Genomic DNA, 22,586 nt, shown 5'->3' on the forward strand with positions numbered 1-22,586 from the left:
TAGCCAACGTGGCCTATGAAAACAGACCCAGGTCTTTATCTTGCAGCCTCATCTCAGAGTCTGGCGTGGCAAGGGGAAGCTGTGATATATGAATCAGGAGGGAGATTGATTTTCCTCCAGGTACGTGGCAGCCAGAGTAATGAGACTGGAAAATTGCCTGCTCACTGAGCAAACATGACAGGGGTGTCATAGAGCAAATTTATCTTTATGCAAACACACAGGGGTCACATGGGTGGGAATTCCACAAAGTGACCCAGTCTCTGGAAGGTGTCCTTCTAAATCATCCCCTTGCATCAGGAATCCAACACTCAGCAAAACTGTGTGATAACTGCCCACCCCCACACACGCTTCCACTGAATAATGTAATCCTCACACTACAGTAAGAAACAGGATAAATTGTGGTGCCATTTTCAAATGAGAGTCTTCAACTCTCTCAGGCTATTTCTAGTGTTCATCTTGGATCTTTGTGGCACTGAAACATAAAATATCTACTTTAATAGAGTAAAAGAAATGGAGTGATTTATCCTCGTCATCCTAGGCCTTTAGAACCTTCATTTGGTAATGGAAAAATCAGTGGTTGATAGGGAAGCAGATAATTTTTCTATGTGTAGGCAGCCTAGTGCAGAGACCACATACTCTTTTCAGAACATTTAGGCACACAGAAAATTTCAAATCATATAGAAGGGTGTGCTGACAATATTTTGTTAAATCACTGAGAGATTTCCAATGTAATGGTGGGCACAGTTTGCTTTTAAAAAGCATTTTCTGGTGTTTATTTATTTATTTATTGCTTTAAACTACTATAAAAACCTCAAAACTCTTACCAATTTTTTGTTAGTAACTCTTGGTTTTAACAAGCATTTTTAGGTTTGAAGCCTCTCCTTCCTGGTTGAGACCAGTTTGCTGATTATTAATCACCCAGTAATTGAGATGGGTTTTTTGCCTGAGTATATACTCAGTTCAGGAAAAAAAAAATAGGATCAAAGGAGTCAGCCAGATTCTCAAGCAGATCATTCCTTGTAAAATAGATCAGAATGTAAAAGAAGTCCAGAGAAAATGAGCCTTGTTAAATCTAGTCCTGGGGACTGAGCCACAGGGATCAAGCAGAATATGACCTTTTGTTTTTATTTTTGAGACAGGGTCTGGTGTGTGGTCAAAGCTGTCCTCAAACTCTTTCTTCAAGGAAGAACACATTCCGAGGCATCTTCTGTCCCTTATGCCCTATCACCAGAGTCTCGGCTGTAATGTTTAACAGGGCACATCTCGTTCCAGAATCTATAAAACAACAATGAAAAGCCTTTTAACTTCATGTTTTGAGACGACAGAATAAACATGTTCCTGTGTGTCATGAACCATCCTAAGTGCCTGTTTGTATTAATTTAGCATTCATATTCACAGGAGTAGATGGAGTCTGTTATTAGGTACACTTTGCAGACAAGAGGCTCATAGAGGCCAAATAACACCCTAGGTTCCAGAGATAGCTAGCAATCAAGACCAACCCAGTGCTGCTATGAGTTGTTGTGTCCCTGAGGCTCCCAGGGCAGTTGAACCTCTCTCTCTGGTCCAGGGAAAAGTCAGAATCTGAAAAGCTTTTGTGAAAAATAAATAAATCCTTAGTTGGTAATAAGATATAGCCTATGAAATTTGTTATATGACTGTTTATGCGGCGCCACACATGGTACAGAGTGGAATGTAGGTTTTCATTTCTAAAGCCTACTCACTGAGAGTCTGGACAGACCCACACCTCCACCACTCTAAGATTATCTCTCTGTGCATCTTCTGGTCCTCTTTTCTGCCCACACAAGTTTTGCCACTTACCAGCACGCCCTGGATTCCTGCCTCCCTACATAGGGGTGCCTACGTTCCCTTCTGAGTCTTTTTCTCCACTTGATCTTTTTAAGTGCAATCTCTCACTGAATTTTTCAGGAGAAAGTGCATCCTTTAAAAGCTCTGCAGAATGGGAGTTGTTACAGCCCCTGTCATCCTTGCTTTGCCTGCTTTCTGTTTACAGGAGGATATGGCTGTGATTGTGCCCTCCTGATCTGGGTGCTCTGTGTTCTTTTCCATATGCTGTGTACTTCGTCAGGCTGCAGTTTAGATATGAATTTACTTTCAATGGAAAGACTCCTGACTGGGGTCAGAGCTAACGAAAAAAATGCCCTCTTTATGAGAGATGTGGATGCCTCCTGTCTCTAATGGTTTCCTCATGCCAGCTCCCTGACTGCTGTGAGAGAGACATGTCTAATAGCAATTAGCTAACATTTAAGTCTCTCTGTATGTCACACATCAGCCTAAGTGCTCTGTCTGTCTTAACTAATTTAATAACAGAGTTGATCGGATTAGGTAAGGTGTGACACTATCTGCATTTAACAGAAAACTTTCCAAGAGGTAGTCAGCCCTGAAACAGATCTGATTCTCCTGGCCTCCTACTGAACTGTTACTGATATATGGGCTGGGCTGAAGGTAGTGGGGTAGTTGTGTGTGAATTCAGGTATTCCTGGAAGTGATAGGAGATGGGGAAATCCCACTGGATGACTTAAGACTGTTTTGTATTTGATATCGCCATGTTATTTGTGGGATGTGGTAGCTCACCAAATAATTTAGTTGAAGACCTGTTGATGTCAAGTCCTGCTCTAAGAGCTTTATGTGCATTAATTCAGTGCATTAATTCAGTCAACCTTCACGGCCCTCTGAGAAAGCATGTTTTCTCATTTCATAGTTGAATGAATTGCGGCGTTTGTTAATTTTTTTCTAATAGTCCAAAGTTAATGAATGTCAAAACCATGGCTTAAATGCAGGAAGTCTGGCTCCTAAGTTACCCACAGTTAATATAGCCACTACCTAGTGAATGTCAAATAAAGTATTTACAATTATGACTCTATACCTTGTCCACGCGGGAGCCATGCTTTTTCTTTCTTTGCTATTTATGTGCCTACAAAAGCCAATGGTATAAAACAATAAAGACTAAGAACCAAGTTCTTTCAACATGCATTTCTTTATGTTAGCTTCAAGTGATTAGTACTAGCATCAGACACAAAAGAGGGTACAGATGAGATCTAGGCACTATGAGAGCTGAATGTGAGGACCAGACTTAGCCTGGGTGGGAAAGATGGATCCTTGTAGTCAGAGCAGGGTGTCCATGTGATAAGGAAAGGGCTAAGTCCATTGGAAACAGAAAAACTCCACATGGGCAATCAGAGGAGACTGTCAGTAGATATAAAAAAAGCAGAACTAAGCTTTGGGGTCACCAACCTGGAAGATGGCAAACACTAAGTTGTTCTTCAAGGGCTCCCAAGAAAAGATCTGGTAGGAAAGTGGTAAAGTCAGGGTACCACATAAAAGCCAGCTTGTAGAACACAATCTGTGTCCTATCTATAGTCTGGGACTGGATCCTTTTATTTCTTCATGTTAATGCTAAGAATGAACCTAATGAGTGGAGGAATGTATGTTCCTACGAGAGAGAAGACAATCCCTGACTTTGGAAAAGTGTTTTAATTTTGTCAGAGGGAAAGAAGTCTTGCCCAGGCCTTCCATCAAATAATGACTACTATTTGTCATCACTGTAAAGATATCTCTAGATGTAGCCATCCTCTCTTGGCTGGATGTATAGGGTTACTTTTGATTCTTGTGGTTGAGCAAAGAGGTGACATTCACAAGAACGAAAAAAAGAGTTGCATCATTAGAAAATGAGAGTCATTTTGTCTCTCATATTTAAAAATAGTACTGATTGGGGCTATTTAGACATGGAATAGTTATGATCAAGTTTCTGACTGAACATAGGAGAATGTGATGGTCAATTTTATTCTTTATACCTGAAGACAAAAAGAATTAATCCATAGTCAAGAGAATGGCTAAGGTGAACCGAGGTGGAAGACACATGTTCCCTAGACAGTTCACAAATTGGATAATGTCCCCAAGCACATTAAAACTTAATTGTATTATCATCCACATTTGAGGTTATACAGTGTGGTGTCAGCAGATGGTGTCCAGGGTTCTGTGAACTCGATTATTTCTGTACAATTCTCAGGGCAAAAGTTGTGGAACTCTGAAGCAGGAATGAAAAGAGAATAAAGCCACCTTGTACCCCTACACTGTTTTCTTTGGATCTCTGCACAAAATGGCAACTGCTGGGGAAGCAGAGATCACTTCAAATGTGTCTCATCTGTGCATGACATGTCTACTAATGCTGCCATAGTATGATTTTACCAAATGGGAAAACCACAGAGGGATTCCTAAGCAGGGTCGGAGTTGGGTTCTACTGCCGTTACTTGTAAGTGGCACGTGCCAACTCTTTGAGCACAATTTCTTTTCTTTTTTTTTTCTTCTTCTTTCTTATGTATTCACTTTACTTCCTAATAGCTCTACCTCTCCCAGTCGGTCTCCTCTCCCACAGTCCTTCCTCCTACTCTCCCTCCCCTCTCCTCTGAGAGAATGGAGCTTATTCACACCCCGTTCACTCTGGCACATGAAGTCTCTGGACGGCTAGGTTCTTCTCCCTCTGAGGCCAGCCAGACAAGGCAGCAGAGTTATGGGAATGGATTCTACAGACAGGCAACAGCTTTAGGGATAGTCCCCCTGCCATTGTTCAGATCTCATATGAAGAAGAGCTACATATCTGCCATATATGTACAGGGGAGAGGTCTAGGTCCAGCCTATAATGGCTGTTCTCTGATTCCACCCAGCGACTGACTCAGACTTTTGCTGACACCCCAGCTGAACTTTTGATGGAGCTTGGAGACTTTTATGGAAGAGATGGGGCAAGAATTGAGGGCCTCAAAGGGAATATGAATTCCACAGAAGACCAACAGAATCAACTAACCTGGACCCCTGGGGGCTTCCAGAGACTGAATAGAATTTCTTTATTGTGGTAAATGCAAGTGAAAACATCATACTGTCTTTGATTTTAAGTGTGAGACAGTTTTATCCACTCCAGAGAGTTTTGTGACAATTAGAAACTATATTCAGGCTTCCTACAGTAAAATCAGAAAATCTGACTTAGTATGTGTTGCTTGTCTTTTCAATAAAGAAACTCAGTTTGATTTCATAATAGAAAGAGAGAAAACTCAGGGAGGAAGTAGGGGACAGACTCGAAGTATTTTTTGTTTCTGCTATCTCATTTACCTTTGTTACTTATCTTTGTTATATATTTTTTTAATTTTATTTTTTTCTCCCTTTTTACACTCAATTTCTCCTACACTTCTTTTTATGATACTATTTACCCTACTAAAATATATACATGGTAGTGCAAAGATTGTTAAGACACACATATTTTATTTGTGAAGACACATACAAATACACACACACACACACACACACACACACACACACACACACACACAGACATGAGGTGGGGAGAAGGAGAGGGGGAGGGGGAGAGGGGGAGGGGGAAAGGGTAGAGAGAGGGAAGGAAAGGGAGGGAGAGGGTGGGAGGGAGAGGGAGGGAGAGGGAGGGAGAGAGGGAGAGAGAGAGGGAGAGAGAGAGGGAGAGAGAGAGGGAGAGCGGGAGAGAGGGAGAGGGAGAAGTTGTTTTCTATGTGGTGTCAGGATTGTAGTTTGTAGGACGGACTAGCTGGAGCTCATCAATCTTCCAGCCTTGGCTTCCCAGATGATGGGATCATAGACCTGAGCCACCACACCAGATTTAGATTACATCTTTGTCTTGTTTTCTTTTGTACATAAATAGTTGACAGAAAATCTTCCCATATAGCTTCTTTGGTTTTGAAGGTAGTTTTATGAAAGATGAATTTTGACACCAAGAGGGCCATTCACCAGTGAGTGTTCTTCCTGCTCAAAGGGACCTAATATTGATGTTTGAATCAGAAAAATCTACAAAGAACCATAAACTGTTGCTTACTTACTCTGTTAGAAAACAGCAATACTATAATGAGCTTGCTTAAGGCACACTGCTTATTGACTTATTTCCTTTGGTAGTGTCTGAAACTCAAATGATAAAAAGATATACATAGATTTTGAACATTTAAGCTGTCATTTTTTGCTGCTTACCTTCTCAATAGCTCCTGTGTGTTAAGGATAAACACACATTTGGCTCTGAACATTCTTGGTATTCTGTGTCAGATCATTTGAACTGAACTTTGTTTTACTTTTTAATATATGGCAAACCAAATGAGACCGCACGTCCTTTGCACTGCCTGCACATTCCGAGGCCCATGGTTTTCCAAGACCTTTCCCCTGAGTTGAGATACATCCTGTATCTCTTCTGTCTATTATATCTTCATTCATTTCAGGGTTAATTCAATCACTTCTTACTTCAATTACATAATGTTGGCTCCTTGGTGTCAGGGACAGTGTGACTACTACAACAGTGGAATATCTGCTGCTCTGATAAATGTCTTCTATCCTGATTTTCCTCAAGAGGTTTGGAGGGGGATGGAAGTTACATGTTTGATTGTTCTATTTTACAGCTAGAAAATAGGTTTGAAGTAATTCTATGGACTTGAGTGAAGACAGGAAGAGAAGGCAGTTGGCTCCATATGCTAGAGTCTGTGAATGCACCTCTGACCTTTGAACCTTCTCAACCATGATTTTGCTCCCTGACGCCTATGCTAATTCCTTATTTAACATTTCTATTTAATAGTTCTTTGTCTTATATGATCATGTAAACTTCATTTTTGTTTCTGCTCAGTCCTCTGAGGGCATGGAAAATTGCTGGCTTTGGTTTTTTGGGACAATGGCCATCAACATTAGGATTTCACGTAAAATAATAGCTTCAAAACATGAATATGTGGTTTTACTTTAAGCTCAATTTCAAGGAAGCAGTTGCATTTACCATACATTTTTCTGATAATAAGTGTGTAAGCATGGCTTCCAGTGACATGTACACATTAAATAAATAATACTTGGACTATGTGATGCCGGACTCTGCCTTCTTCAATTTAATTAACATAGCATACCATTATATTCTTTTCCCTATGGAAATTAATGGGAAATAAGCAATATATCATTACAGATTCATAGCCCAAAGCCTTTCTGTTTTCTATAAGCTCACCATTAAACCTCAAATTAAGAGTACCAACTTTAATCCCAGACTGGACTCCATGGGTTCAGAGGTCTTGCCTATCATTATTATCAGCATGTGGTACGATGGGTGGCTTAGGCATCTGAACGAACATACCATCACAGCAACAATGAGCTTGGTGTCAAAGTCTAAATGTGAGGCCATTCTTTAAGCATTACATCAGGAGAGAAGCTAAATGCATCCATTTTATTCCCAGTTTACTTCCTTGGCCTCCATTTCTCAGCTTGTTTGAACCACAAGCTATTTAAGGCTTCAGACTTTACCACAGGCTTCTGAATATCCTTTTGTACTCTGTAGTTTTTGTTCCCAACAGCTGAAAAGAGCCAGCTGACTCCTTTGGTATTTTTATACAGTGTGCTTTATTGTTTGCCTCCAGTGTTTTCTACCCCATGTCCCAACCCCAGATGCTGTGATTGCTACTTCTGGATGTAGGCATCTGTTCTGGAGAAGGACCCTTTTCTTCCATTCAAAATTATACTTTTTATCCATCCCTAATGAAGAACAAAGCAGAGAAGGACCTAGTCTTACCAGTACAGGGGTAAATGCATGTTCTTATCCTTTGGATTCTCCCAGGAAACAGTTGCTTAGTTTAAAGAAATACATTAAATATCTTCTGAGTTAAGGACTTTATCATAGCCCCCATGCTCAGTTACTTGATATAATCAGATTTTTGGAGACGATAAATCTGAGCAAAAATTCCAGGGTGGGGGTAAATACTCAACAGATAAGAAATAGGTTGATGATTGTCATTTTTGTCTTTGGATGAGCTCTTCTGTATATTATTATTGTTATTAATAATATTATTATCATATAGAAGGGCTATTATATATTATTATTATTAATAAAAAATTATTTCTTGATCCAAGTCAGAGCATACACAGCTCATGATTCCACCGTGCTGCCGCCAACCTCTAATCTAATAGATTAGCTCTGAGGCCACATAATCTATTTACAGATTTTAGTGGCACATAGGATTCTTAAAAACAGGACTAATTAGGAATGCTTAAAAGAGAGATTTCAAATATGATATCATACCTCTGGCTTTTTATGGAAACTAGGAGTCTATGACACCCCAGGCTCTTTTTTTCCAATGGTGTCAGTGGACTAGAACTGAGCAGCTTCTGCAGGACATAGAGACTGGGTCCTCTGATACCTTCTTCACCTGCACTTCTCTTAGGAGCTCATCATCTGTTGGTAACTACTTTCACTTGAGGTGTAGTAGCACATGTCTAATCAAATTTAACTCTACCCAGTATAATGTGTCTCCTTTTGAGAGTCACCCCCACACCATTGTAATTATATATATATATATATATATATACATATATATATATATGTATATATATATATATATATATTTTTTTTTCTGTAAACCTGGGTCAAAATTAGTAGGAATTATTTTAAAGTATTCTGTTTTATGGTATAGAAAACCAGATCTAAGAATCATTGCTTGTATTCTCATACTTGGGGTGAGAAGAGCTAGAAGTTTTGCACTCTGGATTGCCCCAGCTCCCTTTGACCTTGTACGAGTTGCTTCTATTTTCTCACCATGTTTCTTTTTCTCTGGAAGGGGATGAGCGTGTCTGCCAGCCTCATGGTCATATACATCAGAAGCAATCATGGATGTGAGAATGTTTAATACACCATATGGCACGATGCAAGGCTAAGACACTTTGTGGGCAACGAGAGCGATAGCATATGGTTTCTCAAGGAGCTTAGAGTCTGTTTACAGACTCAGGACTCAGATATAACATAAATAACAGTTGAGAATATCTTACTTCCTACAAGTAGCAGAGACACTAAATGCTACCAGAAAACACATGGTCGTTCAGGGCAACCAAACTCAAAATTCAAAGGGCATACATAACCTCTCTTCTGTTAATTTACTATTAATTTCATACATATTTTCTCTTCTATATTCTCTGTGATTAAAAAAAAAATTGCACAGTAAAGACAAAAGCAGTGAAACAGAGCACCCAGTTTTCTTTGCTCGTGGCAGTTTTTATTCAAGTAGGGCAACAGGAAATAAATAACAAACACACAAACATTTTAAGTCCACGTCATATCACATGTCACTAAGAATATACCTGCTGTGAGCTCATGAGCTCATCACTGCGGTTACTGTATGTTCCTCATGGCAAACACTCTTAAAATTCACCTTCTCACTACTTTGAAGATTTTGCTGAACTGTAATGGTCTCTGACATTGTGGTTTTTCTCTAACATTCATTTCCCCTCTATACCTTCAATTCAGTTGTTGGCCTTATTGCCAACAATTCAAGTAAAAGGATATAAATTTGGTGGAAATAAAGTCAGTAGGTTTTCAGCAAATATGAGATGACAATGGCTGTAGTTTAGACCCATCATCCCTGTGCCCTAATGTAGGCCCTCCTTCAACTCATGGTTTCTTTGGAGCATTTCTCTAAGATAGACTCGGGTAACAGGCTCTCACCATTACCCATAGATGGTGACATAATTTCACCATCTAACAGGTATCACCATTAGAAAAAAATGTCTCTGGATTGTACATTTAACCAGTTGAGGGCCAGGCCATATGTAATTGCCTTTTGCTGGAGTGTACCCCACTTCCACCCACAAGGAGAGTGTTAGAACTCAGAAGCTGATAGAAACAGAAAGGAGAACAACTGGAGATTATGTGATTGATTTTATTCATAAAAAGAAGTCCCAGATATTGGAGAATGAAAAGATTTCAAAAGGGGGCTGAAATTGTGTTGCCAAAGGAATAAGTCAGAAAGCAATATATTAGGAGCTTACTGCTGACAGAGGTTGAGAAAAGTCGTGGCTGCTTTGATTCTTTTTTTTTTTTTAATTGGATATTTTATTTATTTACATTTCAGATGTTATCTCCTTTCCACATTTCCCCTCCCTAGAAACCCCCATCCCATCCTGCCTGCCTCCTTCTTTTTGCTTTTAAACCACTTTAATTACATGCAAGTATTAAGGTCAGTTCTAGGTTGAGGAACTAGCAATACAATAGATGCAAATAGTCAAGGAACAAGCAAGACAATAAACACAAATAGTTAAAGAACAAGCAAGGCAATAAACAAAGTTCCCTGATCACTCCCCTGATCATTATTACTAAGGGCTTATCAGGATGACCAAAATATCTGAGCCTACTTCCCTGTCCTAGCCCAAAGTCATTTTCATGTCTGAAACCTACTTCCTTGTTCTAGCCTAAGATTTAGATTCCTACCTGAAATTACTTCTCTGTTCCAGCCTAATGTCAGATTCCTACCTGAAGCCCACCTCCTTGTCCTTGGCCCATGTCATTTTCCTGCCAGGCTGCTTTGATTCTTGATCAAATTGGATTCTCTCAGGTGCTTAAGTTATTAACTCAGAGCTGAGTATAGCACGTTGCTATATTAAAGTCTTATAATGCCCCAGTATTTTCTAAAAGGCATCCTGTTAATATATATGGATTTATGCACAAATTTCGAACATGTATATAGAGTGCATGTAAAATGGAGTTATTAAGGTGTGCAGACACCTGCTCCCCTGCTGGTCTCTCACTGTGCATTGTGGAGGAATGGTTTGCGGGGATTTAATGATGGTACAGAGGCCATAAATTTTTTTTGTTGAAGCCATTCAATTTTGAAATTATATTTATTTATTTTTCTGGAGGGAGTGAAAAGGAGGGCTGTGTCTGTACTGCTGTGGCACATGGGAAGGTCTGAAGGAAATCTGTGGGAGCCAGTTCTCTTGTCTCTATACATGGGTCCCTAGGATCCAACTCAGGTAGTGAGATGTGATGGCAGCTACCTTTACCCTCTTAGACAGCCCACCAGTTCTGTCTAAACTATATTTCTTAGAAGGAAAGGCATACTCTGGTGAACTTGAGCAAACACTTTCTTCATGGACCACTTATTCCAACTTTCCTTTGACGATAGGATGGCATGTATTTTAACACGTATCTGTCATTATCTGTTTTCGCATGACTTTTTGGTTTAATTTACTTATCTGTTAGTTCTTTGACAATTGCATGCATGCACATACTGCATTCAGGTTACTCTGTCCTCTTCCATTTCCCTCCTATTTCATTTGGTTTGGTTTTGTGGACTGTTTAGTTTAACCAGAGCCATATGTGTGGCCATTGCCTTGAGACTATCCATTAAAGCCTGGTGATATTACCACTACCCAGCATAAATGAATCCTTTCTTTCAGAATCTATCAATAAGAAACAATTTGGTAATGAGGGGTAGGTCTGCCTGGTTGATGGGCCCATTCCTGTGTAGGCCTAGTGCATGCATTTCTAGCTCCCGTGAGATCACTATTGCAGTGGATATATACTGCCTAGAAGATAGCATTTGTCTCTTCTATCCACCTATCTTCTAGTTCTTACATCTCTGCAACATTCCCCTGTCTTTTGCAGGTATAGTTTAAATGTCTTATTTAAGACTGAAAACAGTATCACTTTTTCTCAACATTTTACATAGCCACAAGTCTCTGTCTCCATCACAGTTCACTAGAAAGAGGTTTGTCCTTCTGGTTAAGGCCAAAAGTGATAGTGAAGACCCCCAAACTCAGGAGACCCTTCCTCAAGTGTCAGGAAATCACGACCACCCCAAAATCACAAGAAACCATACCTGGATGCAATCAGCAGAGGTTTATTGGGGAGAGTTGGCTAGTCAATGATCAAAACTGCTTGTCCACGCAGGAACAGAATTTTGACAAAAGGCCCGCAAGCTGAGGGTTTTTTTTTTATAGCATGGGGTGGGGAAAGGAAGGCATTTTCGCGTGGTTACACATGATTGGTTGCATTTTTGCGTGATTACACATGATTGGTTATTTTACAAATTTTGAACATAACACTGGGAAGACCAAGGGAGGGAGGGGTAACCAAGAACAGTGGAACATTTTGGAGGAATCCAGCCCAAATGATCCAGAGTCATGTGAAAATCACTCTGCACATTCATTCCTCTCAAGAATGTAGCTTTACCACGTCACTGTGCCCTGCCCTGTCATTTACCCACTATTTCAGATTAACTATTTTTCTTCCCTGAGGCTTGAGGAATGTTAATCTAGCAAGTGTCCTCTGATTCAGGGATAATGTCCTCCACCTGGAATGTGTCCTGGGGCAGTGAAAATCTTACATTCAGTTCCGCCTTCTGGAACTTGTATTCTTTTGCTCAGGTTTAGGGTAAAGAAAAAGCATATATATATTTCATAAAATGGTCTTTATAATTTTTCATTTTACAGTAGCTGTCTGTTTATATGAGCATGCATGTTTAGAAAGTGGTTGCATGCTATGTCAATTTAATTAAACAATGAAACTAATTTCTTCCTTAGTGTCTAGTGATCTGATGTGGGCTTCTGAGTGGCTTTACACTACCAGGTATAGATTCTCTCTTGTGGAAAGGGTCTCAAGTCTAATCAGAGTGCAAAGTTACTTTGATAAGGCTCACATATGTTAATGTTAATGCTTTTCAGGAAATGGACATATTAATTAAGTCCTCAGAGGTTTACATTTTCAGTTACTTCTGATGAGGCTCTGCATTGAGGATTGTTCAGTATTAGGGTGGTTTATTGTTAAAGGTATTTTTGTGTGTTGAATATAGGCTGTTAACTGGCTGGTGTTCAATGAATATTGGCCATGTTGGATGACTAAACATAAGAATAATTATTCATATTCATAGCTATAAGTGCATTTTAAATGATTGTCCCTGTTGGAACTACATTTTATCTGAGCTAATAGCCTTTAAGATCTTTGTCATTATTTTCACTCCTCCTTTTAGTACTTTGCTGTGTTGAAGGAGGAGAGTGGAGTGGAATTTTTCCTGTCGTTCCATTTTCTAAGAGAACAGAAACACAAAGAATAAAAGTTTTTAGCTAGTCCAGGAGTGACACAGTAGAGAACAAATAGGGCTGATTTCATTACCATGCATTCTTTGATTTAATAACTAGAAATGTCTTGTTTTAAAAATGAAATAAAATACTTTGTTTTGAAGGCTTTATATGAAATTTAGGTTCATGTGCATGTCTATATGTACATGCATGGTTTTAACATATATGATCTCCAATTACCATGAGAGTTTTTTTGATTTAGTGATCTATGCATGGGTAAATGTAGTGGGAGGGTTTTGTTTTCTTATTCTTTATAACGGTGCTCCACCTAGGAGCTGAAAAACGTTGTCATAGCTGATCTATCCACGAGTGGATTCTTGGTGGATAATGTGTATCCACACAGTGCCTGCCTGTCTCCTACCACCAGACTATGATCATATGTTCATGTAGCATCATTGCTGTGTGCATACAAGACACGGCAAATGGGAAGGTTTCTAATTGTTAGCCTTTTTGCTTGTAGTTTTTATAGTGCAAGAGATCAAATATACAATGAGGCTCAGCTGCATCTAGATTTCAAGTACATATCTTTACTTTACAGATCTTGTCAAGATCTTGGCAGTAAACATACATTTTATATTAAATTATTTAAATAAGGATTGTTTTAAAAGTGGTTCTCCTACACTTTAAACTTCTGCTCAGTCAAACTCAAATTTAAACATGGGCTTTTTAAATGTCATACATTTCTCACTACAGTGGTTTTCTATGAACTCTCATATTTTTGGTCATACAGTATAACCTCCTCATCTTTGTGTCTCGTGGAAAGCAACATATTGAAATTGTGGAAGCAACAGTTCACGTTCTGTTTCATAAATCAGTGAACAAGTGTTAAGGTTGAGTAACTGGATACAAAACAAGAATGCAGAGAAGCAGAATAGCTTAGGGTTAATATTGAGAAGTGAGGCAAGACAGGTTGTTTAACTCTGATGGATGACTGCCCTCAAACTACCTAGAGCTACTAGAAAAGAATGAAACACATCATCTGATCATGCCAGAATGAAGGGCATGTTTAACATGTCTTGTTGGTACGTTACCATAGAAACAGATAAAGAGATAAATTTATTATTCCTTGTTGAATGGAGGAGTTTAGCTAAAGTATTCTCGATGACTATACTGTTGCTAACATTTTCAGATTGCTTACCCCATGTCAAGATTTGACATGAAGAGCAGTGGTGAAGAGAAGGTCAGTTTTTAACAAGAGGTATCTGTCAGACTGCAACAATTCACAAGAGAACTGCAAAAGTAATCCGAGGAAGAGGAACAGAGAGACGGATTCAGTGTAGAAGGTGATCTGTTGAGAATAGTGTTAATTACTGTGAAATGCCTTATCTTCTGCACTGTGTGGGAGCAATGTCACAAGTAACAACTACCTATTCCTTTGATGCCCCATGAACTTCATCAATTTTTCATCTTGGATGCTGAGGAAGATGCTGAAAATATATAATTGTGGTTTGAAGAGAAGGCCAACTTGGAGAATAAGTTTCTTGGAAAGACTATCATAGGAGAGCCTTTCCAGGGCTAAAACTTCCTAGAGAAAAGTTAAACTTCATCAAGGTTCTGATGCACATTTGAAACTAGTTGGAAACACTTGACATAAAAAGACAGAAAAAAGGTCTTTAGAAACAACTCATCTCATCAAATGATTCTTCTTTCCTGGATGCTGATGGACTAGATCAGGAAATATTTATGGAGTCTAGTTTTGGAGACACATTAGACTCCCTTCTCAGAAGGATTTGAAGCAGAAAGAAAAAGTCCATGTTGAAATAGACCATTTCTTTGGTCACCAGTAAAATTCACCTTCCAAAAAATCAGTTTCTTATAAAAAGAAACCAGAAGAGGAATCTGACAGTGTTTAATGTGCTTCCAGAAAGATTAAGAGAGAAAGCCAAGAGTCAACCTACTGTGCCCAGTATGTCACCTGCAAAGCGGAAGGTTCTAAAGAGACATGAGGAACAAGGGTAGAAGAAAAGAGTAAAGAGTAAGAGGTAGTACAGATGGGGAAAGAACAGAGTTCAGGGAGCCCATTCTTGTAAGGGCAGGACAATCTGTTAAGAATTACATGAGCCAGGTCACTGAAGCAGTCAACTTTCACCTCCTCAAAGATGACTAAATAAAGCAGTATCCCACGTACCAGGTAGAATATAAAGAAGCACACACACTTCATGTCTGGTCTGTGAAAAGCATCCTCTGTCTTCCTGCATGAGTGACTAGAGGATATACTATTATCAAGCCTTTCAACTGTACGAAGAAAAGAAAAGCACATTTGAAGAAGCAGATTCTATATACATGCCCCTTGCACAGTAGGTCAAATCCTTCCACAAGTGAACCCCTAGCAGATGTCATCTGAGGAATAAGAAGAAAGAGACCATCCTATTACCCTCCAGATCTGGACTAAGATCTCATGAGACACCCAAACTCCAAATCAAACTGCAAATCAAGCATAGCTCAAGGCCTGTGACCTGTAGAAGGAGAGCAGATTAGGTTCAAAAAACCGCAACCATGTACATTCAAAGCATAGGAACTCGGTCCCAGAATTCTTGAGATAGAGTCATTGGAGACAAGTGTGTTCTTGCCCAGCTATTAGCTGGCAATAGAAGTTGCTCTCTATATCACAAGGCATGAAGAGAACCCTTTTGCCAGACTCACCCGTACATGTGTGGCAGTGTCCCTGACAGCTTAAGATACCAGTTTTTCTGAAGATCATTTTTCATACATTTTTGAAGCTAATAATGAGACTCAACTCATATAGAGCTCAATTAGACTTCTTGTAGTTTTCCCTTCAAACATCAGTCAGCCCTTTGCTATTGGTCTTAACTCTGGCTAGAATTTCAAGTGTTTGTTTTAACACACTCTAATTCTATTTCACCATATTCCCTCTCCCTTTTACATATTCATTTTAAGCACAAAATAAAGGTAGTTACATCATGGAGAAAATGTTGAAATGAGGGCTTTATGTAAACAAACTCATCGACACCCTGCCATCTCACTGAGGTAGATACTATGATCCAAATAAAAAAAAATTAAAACTTTTTGAAATTCAAGGACATGTCTCGAACAGGTAGTGTATAACAAAATGGCATACCTGCATGTCTGAACTGACAGCCATACCTAAGGTTTTCACTCTGCACCAAAGTCTCCATCAGGCTTAGCTAATATAAGCATAATAGTGTCTGGTAGGAACAACATTCTTAGCCTCAAATGTATTAATTCAGTTTGCCATAACATACAGTCCTTATGCATGATAAATTATAAAATATTCAAGGCATGATCATTCATAGCTCTGGAGAGCAAAGAAGTGGCAATACATTACTGTTTATTCAGTTTCTTTCATCCATTTTCTCTATCAGTTCTTGATTTCAGCCTTTTGATTTTTTTGTGTGTGCACACTTGTCTATGATGCAACTCTTGCTACTAGGATTCACTAGAACAGGTTGAACGTTGTCTAAGTACTCCACATGGTCAACAGATCTGGGTCCAGGAGTTGCCTTTTGTATTCATTAACTATTTTAAAGTTACTCTTCTGGATTATTATACATAAGATGGGAATTATATGTTCAGAGTTGAGTTTAGAGGTCTAACATGAGAGCTGGATGGGATAAAATATTGAATGAGTCAGGAGATTTTCAATATAAAACTATAAGTACATGCAGAGCAATATCCAATTCTTCAGTTAACACGCCCTTCTTTATGTGACTTCTCTTTAAGGAGAATGGCTTAGGCATAAGATCCTAGAACACTGTATATTTCTAGTTTAATAACTAACTCTGAAATACAAGTATTGGTATTTTGCTAATCTATCTGAGACTCTGTCTTTTCAGTGTACTTTCCGTTTTGAGCTATTGTTTCACATCCTTTTTTTGGAAATTTTTAGATTTCAGATAAATTTCTAAAACATAGCTTACGCCTTCATCTGCCATCAAAACACATGTGCTTTCAAGATGATTTCTCTGTGACGTTGATTTTTAGATCATTCCTAGGAAGGATTTTGTGGCCTAGACTCCGTTATTTATAGAATAGAAAACTCTGTGCTGCTTCTGTGTTAGATGTTTTTACACTCTTTGTGTTTATTATTTACAACCATTCTATCAACACATAATAGAACATACACATTCCATATGTGGTCACTAGGGTTGAAGTTGTTAAGTAAACTTGACAAATTCATTTAACTACTCTGTCTTGGAGCCTAGGACCATATTTGAGGAAATATTTCTGACTTTCTGTGGGACAGACCTTTGGAGAAAGGGTAATACCTCACATATGTTCTTTTAAGTTCAAATGTCACACAGTCTCCTATTTATTATAGTGACATTTTCTAAGAAAATAGACGCTATTCCATCTTATAGATAGGGAAGGTGTGTGAGGGTCTTGGTTGCACCGGCAGATGAGCAGTGATGTAGCCCATCCTTCATCATTTCAAATGTCTTCCTCATGCTCCTATATATCTTAGATGGCTTTGTTTTTTGCTATTTATTTATTTATTTATTTATTCATTGGTCTGGTTTGAGTACTAGAGCTTGGGACCTTAGAATATTGTATATTTCTGGAGACATCATTTAAATGATAATACATTTCTTTCCCATAACACTTCAACCTGTAGGTGGCAAAGGCATTTCAGAAATCTGACAGTTTTGTCTATGTGGTGCTAGGAATAAATCAACAGTTTTCTGTGACCACCAAAATTGTAGTATTGTGAAGAATGGAATAAAACTACTTAAGATAGGTTCATCATAAGACATTGATATAACAAGTATGATAAACATTTAAAACAATGTTTTCAGTTCAATGTGTTTGATATTATGGTTTCAAATACTATAGTGTGATGATGGATATATGATATTGATTTAAAATTTAATAGTAATAGAAAAATGAATAAAATGCCCTACTTCAAAATGAGGCATACGAATGGGCAAGATCCAAGTGGGTATAAGATCAGAAACAATACCTAAGCTCAGAGAGGAAGAGCTCATAGGGGTTCCTTCAGTAACAAACTTTGATTTTACTCTCCCTCCTTTCAGTGGGCAAATTCCAGATTTTAAAGCAAATGAGGATGTGGTAGGTCTAACATGACTGACATTTTATAAACACCACTCTGTTCTCTAGAAGGGAGGTACATTCCCATGGTCATTTTGCTTGTCAGAGTCTATGACACTGTTTGGAACAATGGGTCAATGTAGACAAATGTAATAATTAGACTGGAAACATTTCATCATGTATGATATTTATTTCCACAGAAATATCTGCAGCCAAAAGGCAGCCGGGTGGTTGACCTCAGGCCCCAGGCTGTACTTCTATGTTGTCCTTCATTTCTGTTTTATCTTTTTGCGGGCCAGTTAAGTGTACTTACTGTTTCCATGAGGAATTTATTTTTCTCATAGCAAAGCTGGTTTTGAATTCTTGCTTGATTGCCCATCATGTATTTTTTTTTTCATATGGGAGGGAGTAGAAGGACTATTAAAAAAAATACAGAAGTCTAACTCTCAGTGATTTAACTGAAGCATGTAGCACAGAAGAGAAGGCTGTGAGACAGTCCAGAAGATTTGTCAGCCCTCCCATTTAGACAACTTTTTACTTCCGCATATTTCATTGCCAAGGTTACCATTTCTCATTTATCCCACATCCCCCACATTCCCTGATAGCTGCTGCTGCCGGGCAGCGATTTCAAGGTTGCACCTTCTATGTGCACTTATCCATTAGCTTGCAGTTTCTCTTCACTTGGTGTGTGTGTGTGTGTGTGTGTGTGTGTGTGTGTGTGTGCTTGGAAATTCACTGAAATTTTGCTGTTTTTACAGATGAATGTGACAATTCTAATTTGTGGTAGAAAACTTTAACTTGAGATCTGGTGGGTAGAAAATAGCAAAAAAAAAAAAAAAAAAAAAAAAAAAAAAGCTATGGATTCCTTCTTTGCCCTCGTACAAGGGTACGAAGAAATGTACCTCTCAGCTTTTCCCCCTTTGCTCCCTTTGTCAAAAATTATTAATCACTCTGTGACACCATTTTGCTCAAATTTGATTATTATTTAAAAGCAGAAGAAAGCTAGAAAGATGAGTTCTCACTGCTTTTCCTCTTTTCCGTCTGCCTTTTCCTGTCTCTCCTCACTTTGATCCTATTTGTCACTCCCTAACTACAGGCAGAGATGACTGACAAGTGTTGACTTCCTCCCTGTGGTAACAAATGCATATCATATTTGGCTAAAAGGTTTTTATAGCATTTAACAAAGATGAACTTACCAGTTATTAAAGCAGAAATTGGATTGCACCACTCATTTTATGAGACACCACCTCAGTACATCGAATTCTTATATTAGAGTGGACTGAGATAAACAAATGTATGGTCATGCAGTATAGTGAATGGCCAGTGTTGCAAAAGGATATTCAACATGGCCTTTAATACATCCTTTAGAAGGAATTCTAACCTGCAGGATGGCCAGCGAATACAAGTTAGTCATCTGGGAGGTTGTGGAGTGTTTCTGGGAATGGATGGTAGGTTTTCGCTGACATGAAGTAAGATTTTGGTGGCGGCTAGTGAGAAAACTTTGTAGACCTAACATGTATGCCATGGATCTGTGTGAATAAAGAGAGGAAGAGAAGGAGCTTAAGATCAAAAACAAAAAAATACTGATAGGGATGATGGCTTTTTCTTTTTTCCCCCTGAAACGAGAAAATCAGACAAAGCTGATAAGCAAGAATACTCATCACAGCTACTTGCTTTGCTAAGACATAGAAATTGGATGGTGTGTGTGTGTCTGTGTGTGTGTGTGTGTGTATTTGATGATATTTAATAAAACACTGAATATTACAAATATATATGAGAAGATATATACGTGTGTGTGTGTGTGTGTGTGTGTGTGTGTGTGTGTGTGTGTGTGTGTGAGTAGTAGTAGTAACAGTAGAAATATAGCTAGCATACTGTGGCCAGTGAGACATTTTGGTGGTTTGACTTGCAGTATGACAATAACATAGGTCAAGCCTGTAATGTTAGAGATATAAAGGGGATACGGCTGATGGACAAGACAGAAATACTGATGGTTTGAGAAAGAGAAAATAGGATTGTTACAGACTTCCAAATGTTGACCTGCATCCTCCTTTCTCACTTTGTTCTGACAGCTTGGTGACCTTGTGGGTGTCTCTTTTTCCATGTCTGGTTACCAGCTGTCTCTTCTGTTGTTTCATTTGATGTGTGCATGATGGTGTAGGGATGGATGGGCTGCTGAACTTGTAGCAGAGGCCATTTGTATTGGCAAAGCTATTACCAAGAGTTAGGCTGAGCAACCCTTCTGTTGGATGAATTTGGCTCTTTATTTTGTTCCATAATGAGCAGAGCCATGAAGTTGGGGGACTGGATGCAGAAGGAAAGGCAAAGTAATCAAACAAAACGAGACAAAACAAAACCAAGAGGAAGGTTTTAATTAAAAATAAGAGAGCTGAGTGAAACAAAAGTAATACAATTATAGATTAAAGTTGAAAATTTTGTTTACTGAGATAGTATTTGACCTGATCATTATTACAGCACAGGATTTCTCTGAACTATTTTTCGAGGATACTAGTAGTCTATGCTACTGCGCTACCCTGTAAAAAGATAGTTCTGAAAAGTCCCTCAGTGGAGGCTTGTTTAATTGTATGCCTCTTAAAAACTTGATTCAATAATAAATTCCTTAAATTTGTTGAATACAGAATTTTACAAATATATTTATCCAATTTGTCTTTACTACTGCTGTGCTAGCATCATACAGAGCCAGTGCTTTGGAGATCACAGTTAGGGAAATGCCAGTCTGATAGACAGCAAGTACTTGTTAATATTTACTGAACATTTAATATCTGTTGTAGGGTTTCAAATATTAAATGGAGTCTTTTGTGTAGTCTTCTACCAATTATTATAATTATGATCAGTATTATAAAAACCCTTTCTTTACTGCCACTGAAAATATAGTTATTAAGTAATTTATTCAAACCCATATAGCCAACAAACAAGAAACTTGATTTTAGACCCAGCGACTAAATTTAAATATTCAAATATCTCTCCCTTTCCACACAATCTTTGACATGTAATATGGTGGGCCACGCATTTTATATAAACATACTATTTAATAGTAGAAGAAACTTAAACAGTTTACCCCAACAGTTACAGGGGAAACCAAAGCTACAGATTCAAAATAACCAAAGTTAATACATATTATTTATTTGTCTTATCACAGCAACATAAATTTATTGAAAGTAAACTACTTTCAGGAAGCATTTATTTTGACTCATAGTTCAGGAGTACAGTCCATGATGGCAGGGAAGTCAGGCAGCAGGAACTGGAAGCTTCTTATTATACTGATTCTTTGGTCAGGAAATAGGGTGATAAATTCTCTTACTCAGATGACTCTTTTATGTCCAAGATCCCAGCTGATAAAATGATTTCATCCAAAGTTAGACAAATCTTGGAACCTTAATTAATCTAATCCAGATGAACCTCCACAGTCATATCAAAAGCCTGTGTCCTAGGTGATTCTGCCAAGATGACAATATTAACTATTACAGTCATAACCAGGAGCCCAGATAGCATGGATTCAAACCCTGAGACTTGGGAATCAATGTTTTTAATCCTTCTAACCTCCTTTTCCAGCATATAATGCATACAATCTTCCAAGCTAAGAAATATTAATGAATCCACATTAAAATATACCCTACATCAAGCTATTTTTTCCTGCATTGCTTCATGTAAAAGAATGCTCTGAATGTGTGTTCAAATTTGTTTGCTACCCCTAGTCATGGATTTGAAGAATGGTTGAAGGTTGTTTTGGCAGTAAAGCTATGAGGAGAGAATAGTTTAGTGACCTCAAGGAGAAGAAGAATCAGGCATCACCAGGCAGGAACCCAGAAAGCTGTTGGAAGGTAGATGAGAATTTTTAGGCCCAGCAAAGTTGATTTCAACATAGGATCTAAATTAGAAAGGTCCTGGAACAGATGAATATTTTGTCCTTGAAAGTACGTCTACATGGAATCTATTTTCCTTGGTTTTATTTTTGCCTTACTATTGTAGTAGCTTAAATAAGGGCTTTTTAGAATTATGTCATTCTGGATTTAAATTTTTACTCTATCGTTAAATGTGACCTTAAGAAAATTTCCAAATTATTTCAGCTACAAAATAAGGGTAGACATTTTATTTTCTGAGAAACAACAGGATAATGTATAAGGTGCTTGAGAAAGTAGATGCTAAATTTTTGGTGCAAGAGTATAAAGAAGTAGTTATCTTATTTTTTTTTCTTATTAGTATGGGTTCAGTTTAAAAATGTTAACTGTTCAAAAATTCTTATTTTTTTATCTTTTCCCTACTTTGGCTGAAGTATAATAATTCGAATTCAACAACGTCCAGTCTCCCACTGTACAGATAAGCTGGCAGAAAGAAAGCTATGTCACAGGATGACTTTCAAAATACAACTGCAAATGAGAAGTTTGAAATGACCTTATTCTGAGCAGGATTCACCTAATCAATTAGCATACATTTATTTATTCACTAATTTTTACGTGCACATATATGGGCATGTAAATGCTAGAGAACACGTGTGGAAGTCTGGCATTGAGGAAAGACTCTTGAGAGGCAGTAAAATAAACAGTGTCATTCAACTGTCTGTGTCTTAAGTTTTCTTAATAAATTACATTTATATTTACATGAAAAAGGAATTGACAGTATTTCTGAGTTGTTATAAATTG

The 22,586-nt window shown here is 38.2% G+C and overlaps 1 protein-coding gene across 4 annotated transcripts in view; it reads left to right on the forward strand.

Moving 5' to 3' along the window:
* Tafa2 (TAFA chemokine like family member 2) overlaps positions 1–22,586 on the forward strand; it is a 450,421-nt gene that overhangs the window by 286,523 nt on the left and 141,312 nt on the right. The gene's annotated exons all lie outside the window — the stretch shown is intronic.

This window comes from Arvicanthis niloticus, chromosome 22 (assembly GCF_011762505.2).
Source record: "Arvicanthis niloticus isolate mArvNil1 chromosome 22, mArvNil1.pat.X, whole genome shotgun sequence".
In the NCBI taxonomy this organism is placed as follows: Eukaryota; Metazoa; Chordata; class Mammalia; order Rodentia; family Muridae; genus Arvicanthis; species Arvicanthis niloticus.